We start from the raw sequence: 12,488 nt of genomic DNA on the forward strand, positions 1-12,488 counted from the left end.
AGGGACCTGATGGACACTATCTTCCAGGATAAGATGTGGGCCATGTCCATCTCTTTCTGGGAGATTGCAAAAGAGATCTTTCATGATGTTCGAACCCATCAGGAGTGTAAATATTGTCTGTGTGATCCACTTATGTAATGCTGCCACTATGGTGATTTCCATATCCAATTATTTATGGCATAGCCACAATTGTGCTGGCACCTTACATTGTTGTCATGCTTTTCTGACATATGCCATAATGTGCACTGTACGTATCATGTCACATGTGGCATTATGTTCCTATTGTAGTATGATGCACATTACCAAATTACACATTCAATAACCAATTTGTTTTACATGCTCAGGCTATAATTACTGTATACATTGCTCCATATGTGCAGAAGGTCTACTCTTTAATTCTGTGTATGTACTCCTATGCACGCAGTGCAGTGCAGAGTAATACTGTTGTGTCCATTACTATTGTTCTGCTTGTGTGGTTCTGGTATATACTTAGGTGGAATGAGAGCAACTACCATACTACATTATTCTAATTGTTCTCACATAACACAGTGAGATGGGTCTGGCGTGTTTATTTACAAATGTTATCCATGTGTGTGCATTGCACCTAGTTCTGTATTGGTTGTTGCTGCCTTATGTCTGTACAAGAACATGACAGGACCTTGCTTATGTGATTTATATAACATCATTGAGTCATGCAGTCACACTGACACAATGGCCTTGTGTGTGGCATGTACTGTCAAATATTGTGCCTTATTGTATTACATTACTGTGATTGATATATATGATCATGTATCCTTCACATACTGTGCTGAAATTCACTGGTTTAGTAGTGTGTATATATTTGAAGGTAATGCTTTCATTAGCTTCATTCATGTCTCCCTTGTTTGTCCATATCTTGCATTGTCAATAGCTAGTGATTTTGATAATAGCTTGGATTATGACATCCATGCACAGATTTCCATACATGTCCATGTGTATACATTTGTACAATATATGCCCTGATTTACATGGATGTGCTTGTGAATAACCATATTATGATACACACAGAACCACTTTGTAAAATCTTGCTGGTTACTTGCACTTATTCCATTTTTTTGTGAAATACTTTTGAACACAGGGCTATCATATGATCAGTTTTACACATGTATAGTGCTATTTATATCATGGCTTACAATTATGTGACCTGTTATATTATATTTGCATGACAATATATAGGTGCGTGTGTGTTACTCAGAAGTACTTTTGTTGTGTCATTATGCTTCTTGAGTTTAATTGTAGCACATTATTGTGTTTGTGTCATTTGTACACAGACATGTTTATAGCCATCACCAATCCACTATGCCCATGTATCATACATTAGCCATTTGATACAATCTACATTGCAAGGATTTGCATACTGTGTTGTGGATACAGCATGTGATCTGTGTCTGCATAGATAGGGTCATTGTGCTTTATTATGTGCCCACTCTTTCTTGCTGCCATGTCTTCACTATAGTAGGCCTGTGTTGTCCATTTCCCTTCAACCTTATAGGTCTGACCTGCCTGTTATACGTTTACGTGGCATACAGTATGTGTATGTTTACCTTCTTCTTTGTTATCATCATTGTCATGTATGTGCACTGGTACAATATTACCCTGTGCCTCCATATTGGAAATCATATACAAGCAAGGCATATGCACACAATGTGGTGGCAGTGGATTTGATTCCATCATTGATCATGTTGTACTTATGTGTTGAGCATTACCAAGGGATATGCATGCTTCCTGCCTATGCACAGGCTTGCATTCATTAACTGTCATTACTCATATATTTACCACCTCTTACTTTATATTCTGTGTCATTGGTGTGTGTATGTGTGATGAAACCTCTTTCTGATTGGATTATGTTATTCCAGTGCATGTCACACATAGACATTGTCTACCTAATGAACAATCTGTGTTGCCTCAGACATGGCATATGTCTTTCACATATGGATCCCATTTTGTCTGTGTTTGCATTGTGTACACTTACTTGTGTTTTACCCACCCACATTAATACTTTGCTGTAGTATTGCTGTTTGTCACTGTGCTTGGTTGCTTGCCTTTTTCATGTAGAGGTGAAGGTTGCATTCTGCCCTATGCTTGTCTTCTCCTGCATTTCCTTGCCTGTATTTGTTCTTCCTTACTGTTGCTTGGCTTACACTTGCACTGCTGACAGACTAGTGAATGATTGTATTCGATATCCACTGTGTATTGCAGTTATAGCATAGCACTCCTCCTTTAGCATTCTCCAACACATGATTACCATTGCTCGTACACATTCTGGTATGACTGTCACACAGTTTGCAACATCTCAGCAATGGTTTGTGCTTTGGTACATATGTATCATTGCATTGTACCATGGCTGGTATGCACCCCTACCATAGATGTCAATTTTCCTTTACCCATGTTGTATAGTCTCTATGTGTGGTCTGTGTACCTTACTTCTCCTTTATGTATATTTCCAACCTTTATGTGCCATGCCTTGAGATAGCTGTTATCTTTATAACTGCTTGTTTTCCCTCCTCCACTTTTCATATTTTTCCATTCCTTCTTTTCTTTAAAAAACAAAGAATGGGGCTTATTCCCACAAAAAATGCCCATGTGCCTCTGCCTATCCCTCTGACCTTCCTATTACATCATACTTCTAGTGTGTCCCTCTCCTTCACCCTCACCCCACATCTGCTTTATTATCACCCTACTTCCTAGGGAATGTCTGGTGCAGTGGTGCAGCGGTTAATGCTGTCGCCTCACAGCAAGAGGTTCTCCGGTTCGATTCTCGGCTGGGGTGCCTTCTGTGCAGAGTTTGCATGTTCTCCCTGTGTTCGCGTGGGTTTCTTCCAGGTACTCTGGTTTCCTCCCACATTCTAAAGACATGCTTCTGGAGCGTTTCTCCCCGGGCATCCGCTGAAAACAGGATCTGTGGAACCTAGTCAGACTTTCCCGGTCAACAAATGTTAAATAAATAAATGTGCAATACTTGCATTCCCCACATGTGTCATGCACCCATTGTTAGCTACTGTTAGCTGTGGTGAAAGTGGTTGTGATTGCCCATTGACTTACTTAATTAATTTAGTTATTAGAAATGTTGTGGATACCATCAGATTCAAGGAATTGTGGTGAGTGTATTCATATGTTTCCATTTATAAATTATAATGATAAATGTAATTTTTGTGGATATATTTCAGATTCAAGACGGATTGCTGCATATTTCTATTCCTTTAGTAATTTTCTGTAAATTACATTGAGCTTATATAATTTCTGTAGATGTACATTGGTAATGCACATATATATATCACTTTATGTACAGCTTTTCTTGGCATAGAGATTTGACATGACTGCTTAGGGATGCACTGCCATTAATGGTTATGTCTGCTTTGCACTGAGTTATTCTCCATACACTAAGGCATATTTACATATTACTTAGTTAACCACAATTTTTATGCAGAATTTGATGCACTCACTGGATTCCACAAACTTTATGTAATCCAGCCCCGTGTTAGCTGGTAAACAAGATGGCCCAATTTCCAAAAAAAAACAAAAACAAAAATAAAAAAAAAAACACAGGTTACTGTAGTGCCACTGAAATGCAAAATACACCCTTAAAACAAATAAAAACACAGTCATTACTGTGTTTTATAATTATTTGTTGCTTGCAGTAATATCAGCAAGTAAAACATTTAAATCAACAGGGCACTTATTTTAGAGAGACAACAAATTAGAAGAAGATGTAAAGAATGCATTCATTCATTTATGATAGTAGCTTTGACAATTCATGACAAGTGATGAAGCATTAATTTACACCAGCAGCTATTAAATAGCTATGCCAAGAGTTAAATGTTTAATTTCTTTTTAGCTTGACAGCAGCCATGACAAGTGGGAAAGCATTCATTTTCGTTAGCAGTAAGGTGAAGCAATAAATTAAGGCATTTAACAACATATAAATATTTAAGCAAATTGCATTTTTTTTCTGAAACAGTAAAACTGCAGATGCATAATTATAGTAATAATATTAGCTTTTGAAGTTTAACAAAATCCACTGCCATGAAAATGAACTCTGATTAAATAATGGCAATAATAAATAAAAGGAGTCTATATCACTTCGTCAAAGCAGCTAACCATTGTATTCCTATTCATTGAACTTAATCCACCAAAAATTAAATCCGTTGAATGTTCATTTATGCATATTTTTTCCCCGAGGGAAAAAACTGGTGGGCCAACCTAGGGACCATCACAAAAAACACATTACTTAAAACCCACCCAGGTGGGGGGGGCTGTGCCACCCACACCTCCCTATCTAAATATACCAAGTCCAAGATCGCACAACAGTGGGGAATAGGGCAAATTCCCGATGATGGCCAACTATTTTTTTTCTCTGGGAAAAAATTCTCATAAATGAAAGTTTGATGGATTTAGATTTTAATGGATTAAGTTTGATGAATAGTTGCTTCAGTGAAGTAATACAGACCCAAATAAAAGAGAAGAAGCTTAGGAAAACTTGCTGTTATACAACTAAGTTGCAAAATTATATTACAGTTAAAACAGCACTAGGTATTAAATCAATCAATGACAGGTAAGGCAAATACATTATTGACTGAATCAGCTGCTGCTATGTTACATTTTAAAGCTCTTTTATAAGCAAGTAAATATGCCCAAAAGTGTGGATGTTACAGTGAAGTAACACACATGTACTATCACTCTTTTTCCCTGTCTCTCACGCGCACACACACGTGCGCACACACACACACACACACACACACACACACACACACACACACACACACACACACACACACACACACACACACACACACACACACACACACACACACACACATCACTACAACTGCCAGGACATCACAGCAGTAGGGATAAGATTCAATATGCTTCCTTTATTTAGTGATGTATTTTTTAAATAATGAACATGTTACCAGTTTGTCTGGGATGTTTTTCTGCAAAGGCATTGCACCACCATGACATGATAATTTTTGCATGCAGTAAAAGTCAAATGCAAACTCTTGCTGAAATGCAGAATGAAACTTCTTGATTATTCCCCATAATGTCATATTTTGAAAAGTAAGGCTGGATTCATGATTGGCTAACTTCTGTGCTGCTTTTGTGTGCATGTTGCAGAGTGATGTGCACATGACTAGTTTGTATTCATTAAATGGTTCTGCACATCATGTAGAGCCACCAAACAAAGGTAAACAGCACAGAATGCTAATTAAAGCATAAGCAGCTAAATTGCATGCTAATTAACTAATCCAAGATGGAAGAGCCATTCTGGAAGCTACAAAGTAACCATGTAGAGATGGTGTATCTGTTTGCCATAAACACCAAAACCTACTGGAATACAGCCACCAACACATGGGATTACGGCAGTCGCCCTGCTTGATAGAGGTCCAGGGAAGTAAATACTGTGGGAAGAAATAGCCAGGGAATTGTTATGGCTAGGCTTGTATAGGCCCTAGGGCAGATAGGCTAGTACCAACCTATGAACCTATGTTAGCCCCCCCCCCATTGGCACCCACTACAACACCTGCAGATGTCATCCACCTGAATAGTAGTGGGAGACACTGCAAAAACGTATAAGCTCTATGGCGCATGCGATATGTATGTAGCGCTACAGTATGTACAACTAGACATGTAGGAGTTCTACTCTCAACGAAGGCAGTTCATAAGTATGTATCATATATCCCCTTGCAGCAGCATGACTGTGTTAAGGTCACCACCTGTCCCACTGTGCACATTGCAGTCGATGTTTGGATGGGTGTATCCTGTGAAAACATCCTAACCAATACATGTGTCCCGAGAGTGTAGGATATCAAACATGTCCTACATTTATGTAATAGCTGCATAAAGCAGTCATTTTACATCAGAAACACCTTAATGTTATGAGAAAGATCATAATCTATGTGTGTCCCCTATGGGTGACATATCATTACCATGTCATACATCCGCCATCCAACAAATAAGTGAGTGGTACTACAGGTGTATGGGGACAGTCCAGCAACATAAGTGCAACACAATTAAAGACAGCACTGCAAACATGTTGTAGGGTATCCTTCTTGTGGGTGTCCAACATCAGCAGTACACAGATGTTTGCAGAATGTGTACATGTGCCTGATATATGTGGACCCTCTGTCAGACAAATGTGGATGTCTGTAAAACAATTGGACAATATGTAATGGTTGTTTCCAGACTGTGGGGAATCTGGCTGTCACACGTCAGACACCTCAACAGACAGTTATGGTACTTTAATATCTGGTACTGTACTCATTCCCTTATGGTGCATGCTGAATATAATATCGTTGCTGAGGTGAAGCCTGTGTCCCCCACTACTATTGGATATAACCTGCTCTCCTGCTCTAGGGGTTTAACAGGTATGCTAACCATAGCTCTCAGGCGATGATATACAGGAGTTGAGTACACAGTGACCTTGTCAGAGTACATCAGGAACAGTCAGGGACACCTGGACAATGTTTGAACCATGCCTGTGTGACATTGACAGACTGAGAGGAGCAGACTGACACTGCATCATGCGATGTGCAAGCTGTATCCATCACTACTGACTGTCACTATTGTCTAATACACAATCCAGTAACATTTGTGCATGAGATGACCATTGCTGGGGGGACTCAGAGGCCAGAGCTGTGATCGATGTCACAGCAGACAGAGCCAAAGGGAAGCCTGTTGCTGCTGGGCAGCTGACTAACAGCAACATGTAATTCCAAGATATTTACCACAGACCTCTATTGTTGTAATCCCTATTTCCCATGACTGCATCCCCCATCTGTGTCCCATTACATGGGGAATACTATTACATACCTAGTATAGTGCTGTACTCCTGTATGTGCAGAAATTTTGTGGTAGAATGCTAGGATAGCACAGCCTGTCAGCATAGAGAAAGTCACAGACCTGTGTACCATAGGCAGCAACTTGCCTTTTGTAGGTAATGCTCAATAACAGCTGATTGCCTGTGCACGAATCTGTGGCTCAGACTTCCTAATTGCATCTGGAACAGCTGGGTTGCATTTTCATTAGCCAATGGCATGGCAACATAGTGCTGTATTTGAAGCCTTCATATAGGCCTTGGCCCTTTTCCTGGCCTGTGAGAAGGACATTATCGAGGTATGGGGACTATAGCATCACAGAAGGTAGGTTGAAATACTGTCCACTGTTTAGATTTATATGGTATGCCCACAGTTTTGCATGCTATGTTTGGCAATTGTGAACAGGCTTTCTGAATATGTGGCAGTTTACTGTTTAACAATATGGGTTGAGGTCAGTAAAGAGACAGACAGATGTGAATGTCATACATCATTTGCATCAGAATATACATGCTGCTGCAGTAGCCAGTGGTGTATCAGCTGTGTATGTTTTTAGGGGAAGACTTTCACACATGTCCCTGTCACTTGAACATTCCCACCCACCACTTTCTGTATGGTTGTGTGGATTCCCTGTTCTAGGTATTTGGGAGGTATGTTAGATCTGGAGCAGGCAGCTGAGCATACTGATGCATATGTTGCAGGCTGCAGTTGCTGCAGTCTGCCCAGGATTCATACTGGGGATTGTGAACACATTGTGAGACAGGAAGCTATATATCTGAGTGAGAGAGCAGTGTCAGCTCTGTTGTCACAGCATAGCCAGGGTGAGGGTACCCATAACAGTTCAGGTGAGGCATGTGTCTCTGGTACATATGTTATGTAATAGTGCCATCCGGAGAGTTGTAGGTGACATTTAGGACACCTATACATATTTGTGAAGTGTATCCCAACCTACATACCTTTGAGGTGCTAATGTGGGAGGCAGTGACTGAACTAGCAGCAACCAGTTCTGCTTAAAATTGCATGGCTCAGTCATTTAATTGTTTTGACAACCGTGTACTTGACATACAATGCAGTGGAATGGAAGCTTGGACTGTGGGTGGAAAATGTTCAGCATACTAGGAATGTAACAGATTGAGCTATGGTGTCAATACTAAAGCAGATGAATTGAGCTACGGAGTCAATACTAAAGCAGGTGTATTGCAAGACATACAGTGGACATAAAAAGTTTATAAACCCCTGTTAAAATGCCAGCATTTTGTGATATAAAAAAATGAGACCACAATAAATCATTTCAAAACTTTTCCCACCTTTAATGTGACCTATAACCTGTACAATTCAATTGAAAAACAAACAAATCTGTTAGGGGAAAAATATAAAAAATAAAAAATGTATAATAAGCTTGTTGCATAAGTGTGTACATACTTAAAATAAAACTTTGTTGAAGCACCTTTTGATTTAATGACAGCATTCAGTCTTCTTGGGTACATACCTGCCGTCAATTGAAGAGACTCTGATTAACCCAAAATAAAGTTCAGTGTCCTAGTAAAAATTTCCAGACATTTACTTGGTTACCTGCTACAGCAAAAGCCGTGATTCACAGAGAGCTTACAAAGCATCAAAGGGATTGCATTGTTAAAAGATATCAGTCAGGAGAAGGGTCCAAAAATAATTTCCACAACATTGGATATAACATGGAACACAGTGAAGACAGTTATCAAAAAGTGGAGAAAATATGGGACAACAATGACGTTGCAAAGAACTAGACATCCCTCCAAAATTGATGAAAAGACCAGATGAAAAGTGGTCAGGGAGGCTGCCAAGAGACCTACAGCAACACTGAAGGAGCTGCAGGAATTTCTGGCAAGTACTGGTTGTGTACTACACGTGACATCAATCACCAGCATTCTCCATATGTCTAGGCTATGTGTAGTGTTGCAAAATGGAAGCCTTTTCTTACACAGAAAAACATCCAGGCCTGGTTAAAATTTGCAAAACAATACATCATCTCCCAAAAGCATGTGTCAAAATGTGTTATGGTCTGAAGAGACCAAGGTTGAACTTTTTGGCCAAAATTCCAAAAAAGTACGTTTGGCCCAAAAACAGTACTTTGCATCACCAAAAGAATACCATCCCCATGGTGAAGCATGGTGATGGCAGTATCATGCTTTGGGGTTGCTTTTCTTCGGCTGGAACTGGGACTTTAGTCATGTTGGAGAGAATTATGAACAGTTCCAAATACCAGTCACTTTTGGCCCAGAACCTATAAAATAAAGAAAATGTTTTCTTTCAGCACAACATTAACCCCAAGCATACATCCAAATCAACAAAAAGATGGCTTCACCAGAAGAAAATTAATGTTTTGGAATGGCCCAGCCAGACCCCAGACCTAAATCCAATAGAAAATCTGTGGGTTGACCTGAAGAGGGCTGCACACAAGAGATGTCCTCGCAATCTGACAGGTTTTGAGTACATTTGCAAGGAAGAGTGGGCAAATATTACCAAGTCAAGATGTGGCATGCTGATAGACTCCTACTCAAGAAGACTGAATGCTGTAATTAAATCAAAAGGTGCTTCACCAAAGTATTAGTTTAAGGGTGTGCACACTTATGCAACCAGCTTATTGTACGTTTTTTATTTTTATATATTTTTCCCCTAACAGATATGTTTGTTTTTTAATTGAATTGTACAGGTTATAGGTCACATTAGAGGTGGGAAAAGTTTTGAAATGATTTATTGTGGTCTCATTTTTTTATATCACAAAAACCTGGTATTTTAACAGGGGTGTGTAAAATTCTTATATCCACTGCATGTGCATGCATACAGTCTGTTACACAGGATTGACATGAACATGTCTGATCGAATGGGTATGACATGTGACACTGAAATGTCTGTCCTGATTTCATAATTTCATATGTGTTCTGACTTGTCAGCACTTCAACACACAGCATAGGTTGTGTGACAAATGTGGCAAATGTAGATGGCACATCTGTGGACATCCCACACTAGTCTGTGGAGTTCTCAGCTCTACCTGATATCCTAGGCCTCACATACATCCATCAACATTTATTTGTATGTGTACTGGTTTGGTCTTTGTATCATGGTCCCAAGTACAATGCCATTTCTCCCATTATATGTACAAGCAGTGTCTCACTGGCCATAAGGATATGTTTATGGAAACACCTGCTGGACTTCAGATCTGAGTGGCCTAGTGGGCTAATGCAGTGTGATGTAGTTAAAAGGGTCCTGTTTTTGAGACTTGGCATTGCTGACATTTTTTCTGATGTGCATCACTGATAATCAGGATAAGTTTATGGAAACATCTGCAGTTTGTCAAAGCTGATTGGCCTAGTGGGCTAATGCAATATATTTTAGAGGGCAAGGTTCTGGGTTTGAGACTTGACAGGGTGATCTGCAGAACAGCGACAGAAGGTTATTAAAGCAGCTTTAAGTGGGTTTGCATGTCATGCCACAAAGCCAAGCAGTGCTTAAACCTGTGCTATTTTCAAAAAAAGAAAAAAAAAACAGGGGGTGATAGGAAAGTAGTGAACTGCAGGCAAGCAGGGGGAAAAGCAATGTGAAAGACAGGTAGAGATGTGTAAGACAGGTGTAGAAAATGACCATAGTGCTCCATTTTGTTTACAGCAACAACTGTGCAGGTTGTGGACAATTTGGAATTTGGATCATCACATCCCAGAGGGAGGGGTGTGGGCGACATAACCTTGCTATAATAATTGATTGTGGACAGTGTACATTGGGGCAAAATGGAGAGCTATGTATTGGGTGACATCTTTTGTGGGACAGATGCCCATTTTTTTAAGGAGAAAGTGGAATGTTGGGGAAGGGATAAAGGTCATGTGGGGAGGTAAGTTGGGTAGGAGAGGTAGCATTTGCAAACAGACAAGACAGACAAGACACCAGACAGAGGTGGTGTATGACACATGAGGTAAACACCGTGGATGGGGAGTGTGTTGTGGAATCGCAGAACCAAGTGCCCCCAAACGGCAGCAGCAGGACAGAGCTTTCCATCCATTGGCAGTCACCACTGCTCCTTCACAGTCTAGTAGGTCAGCCAGTCTGCCCTCAATCTGGCACAGTCGATTATCCATATCACTCTGGACAATCCTGCGCACCATCCCTGTGAGCTGTTGTTGGGTGACCACTCCCTCTCAGACCCCATTCCTGGGGGATCGGCCCCATGCTCTGAGGTGGTTCCACCCATAGGTGGTGCAGGACAAGCAGAGGAGGCAGCTCCAAGTTGGGTCCCAGATGTTTCGGGAACTGGTGCTGCGGTTGGTGGAGCTAGGGTAGTTGGATGTGTGAGAACCAGCCTACCCAGTCGAGCTATGGTGTTGAAGTTTTTCAAAGTGTATAGGCTAGTAATGAAGAGAACATTTGGTTAGTTGTAACAGCATACAGAATAAATCACATAACCCAGTAACGTAACATGTCATAGCATATAGAAGACAAAAATAATTGGGATAACAATCAGTATTGTAACAGCATGTCAGTAACAGTTAGGGCATAAGGCTAACAACATAGGTAATTTAACAGGGTATGTTAGTATGCAACCATTGTAATACATAACAATAATAAAACACAAGACCCAACATAACATTTTGTGAGCAACATATGTCAAAAGTAAACCATAACTGATGTATAACAATAATAAAGTATGATGCAGATAAGGGGTGGAGGGAGAGAAAAAAAATCATGCCATTACTACCAATATAGGCTATATTGTTTGCAACAGAACTCTTCTATACTCTACAGGTCTGCCCTTACTTTATGTATACAAGTGCACCATAGCTTTCTGTAGCACCTGAATACCTCTCAAGCTATCCACCTGGGACAGTATGGGCCAAGCTGTAACACGTACAAGTACACAACTACATGGACTATTACATGTCAGAGGAACATATAGGTTCATTGGTTCATAGGTTCATCCTAGGCTATCTGCCCAAGAGCATTTATAAGCCTAGCCCAGAGTTTTGTGGCTTTCGCCACCCCTTTAGTTTGAAGGATACTATGCCCATTATTTTGCTGTGCCTCTGTCAAGCAGTGACACTGAGGTAATCCCTGGGGTATACCTGCGATCTCCCATCCATTGGTCAAGATTTCTCTTGAACAAAGCCAGCGAGGTGCTCTGCCTCACATGTGCCGGGATTTTGTTCCACAGCATAGGGAGTCTCTGGGTGATGAATCTGTCCCTCCAGCACGTCCTATTAATAACCGTGTTAAGGTTTAAGTCTCTTGCCCTTGTAGTTCTGATGGATTTAGATTTTTTGAGGTGAAGCATGTTCATCAATTCTGGGTTGGACATGGCCTTGTATGTCAGGCACAGGTCCCCTCTGAGCAGACAGTAAGAGACTGAATAGAGCTGGAGTTACTTCAGTCAGGCAGCATAAGACATATTTTTGAGACCCTTTATCCTTTTGGTGAGGAACTTTTGGGGCCTTTCCAATTGCTGCAGGTGTCGGGTCAGATACATTCCGAATGGGGCATTGTACTCAATCATTGGTCTGATGAGTGATGAGTACAGGGGAATGATGACCTCCCTTGATCTAGATGTGAATCCCTTCATGATCAGGTGGGCAATGTAGAAGGTCTTCCTAACTACTTTGGCAACGTGAGTGTCAAATG

Source organism: Protopterus annectens, chromosome 3.part1 (genome assembly GCF_019279795.1).
Source record: "Protopterus annectens isolate FY-2018-M chromosome 3.part1, PAN1.0, whole genome shotgun sequence".
Taxonomy (NCBI): Eukaryota; Metazoa; Chordata; order Ceratodontiformes; family Protopteridae; genus Protopterus; species Protopterus annectens.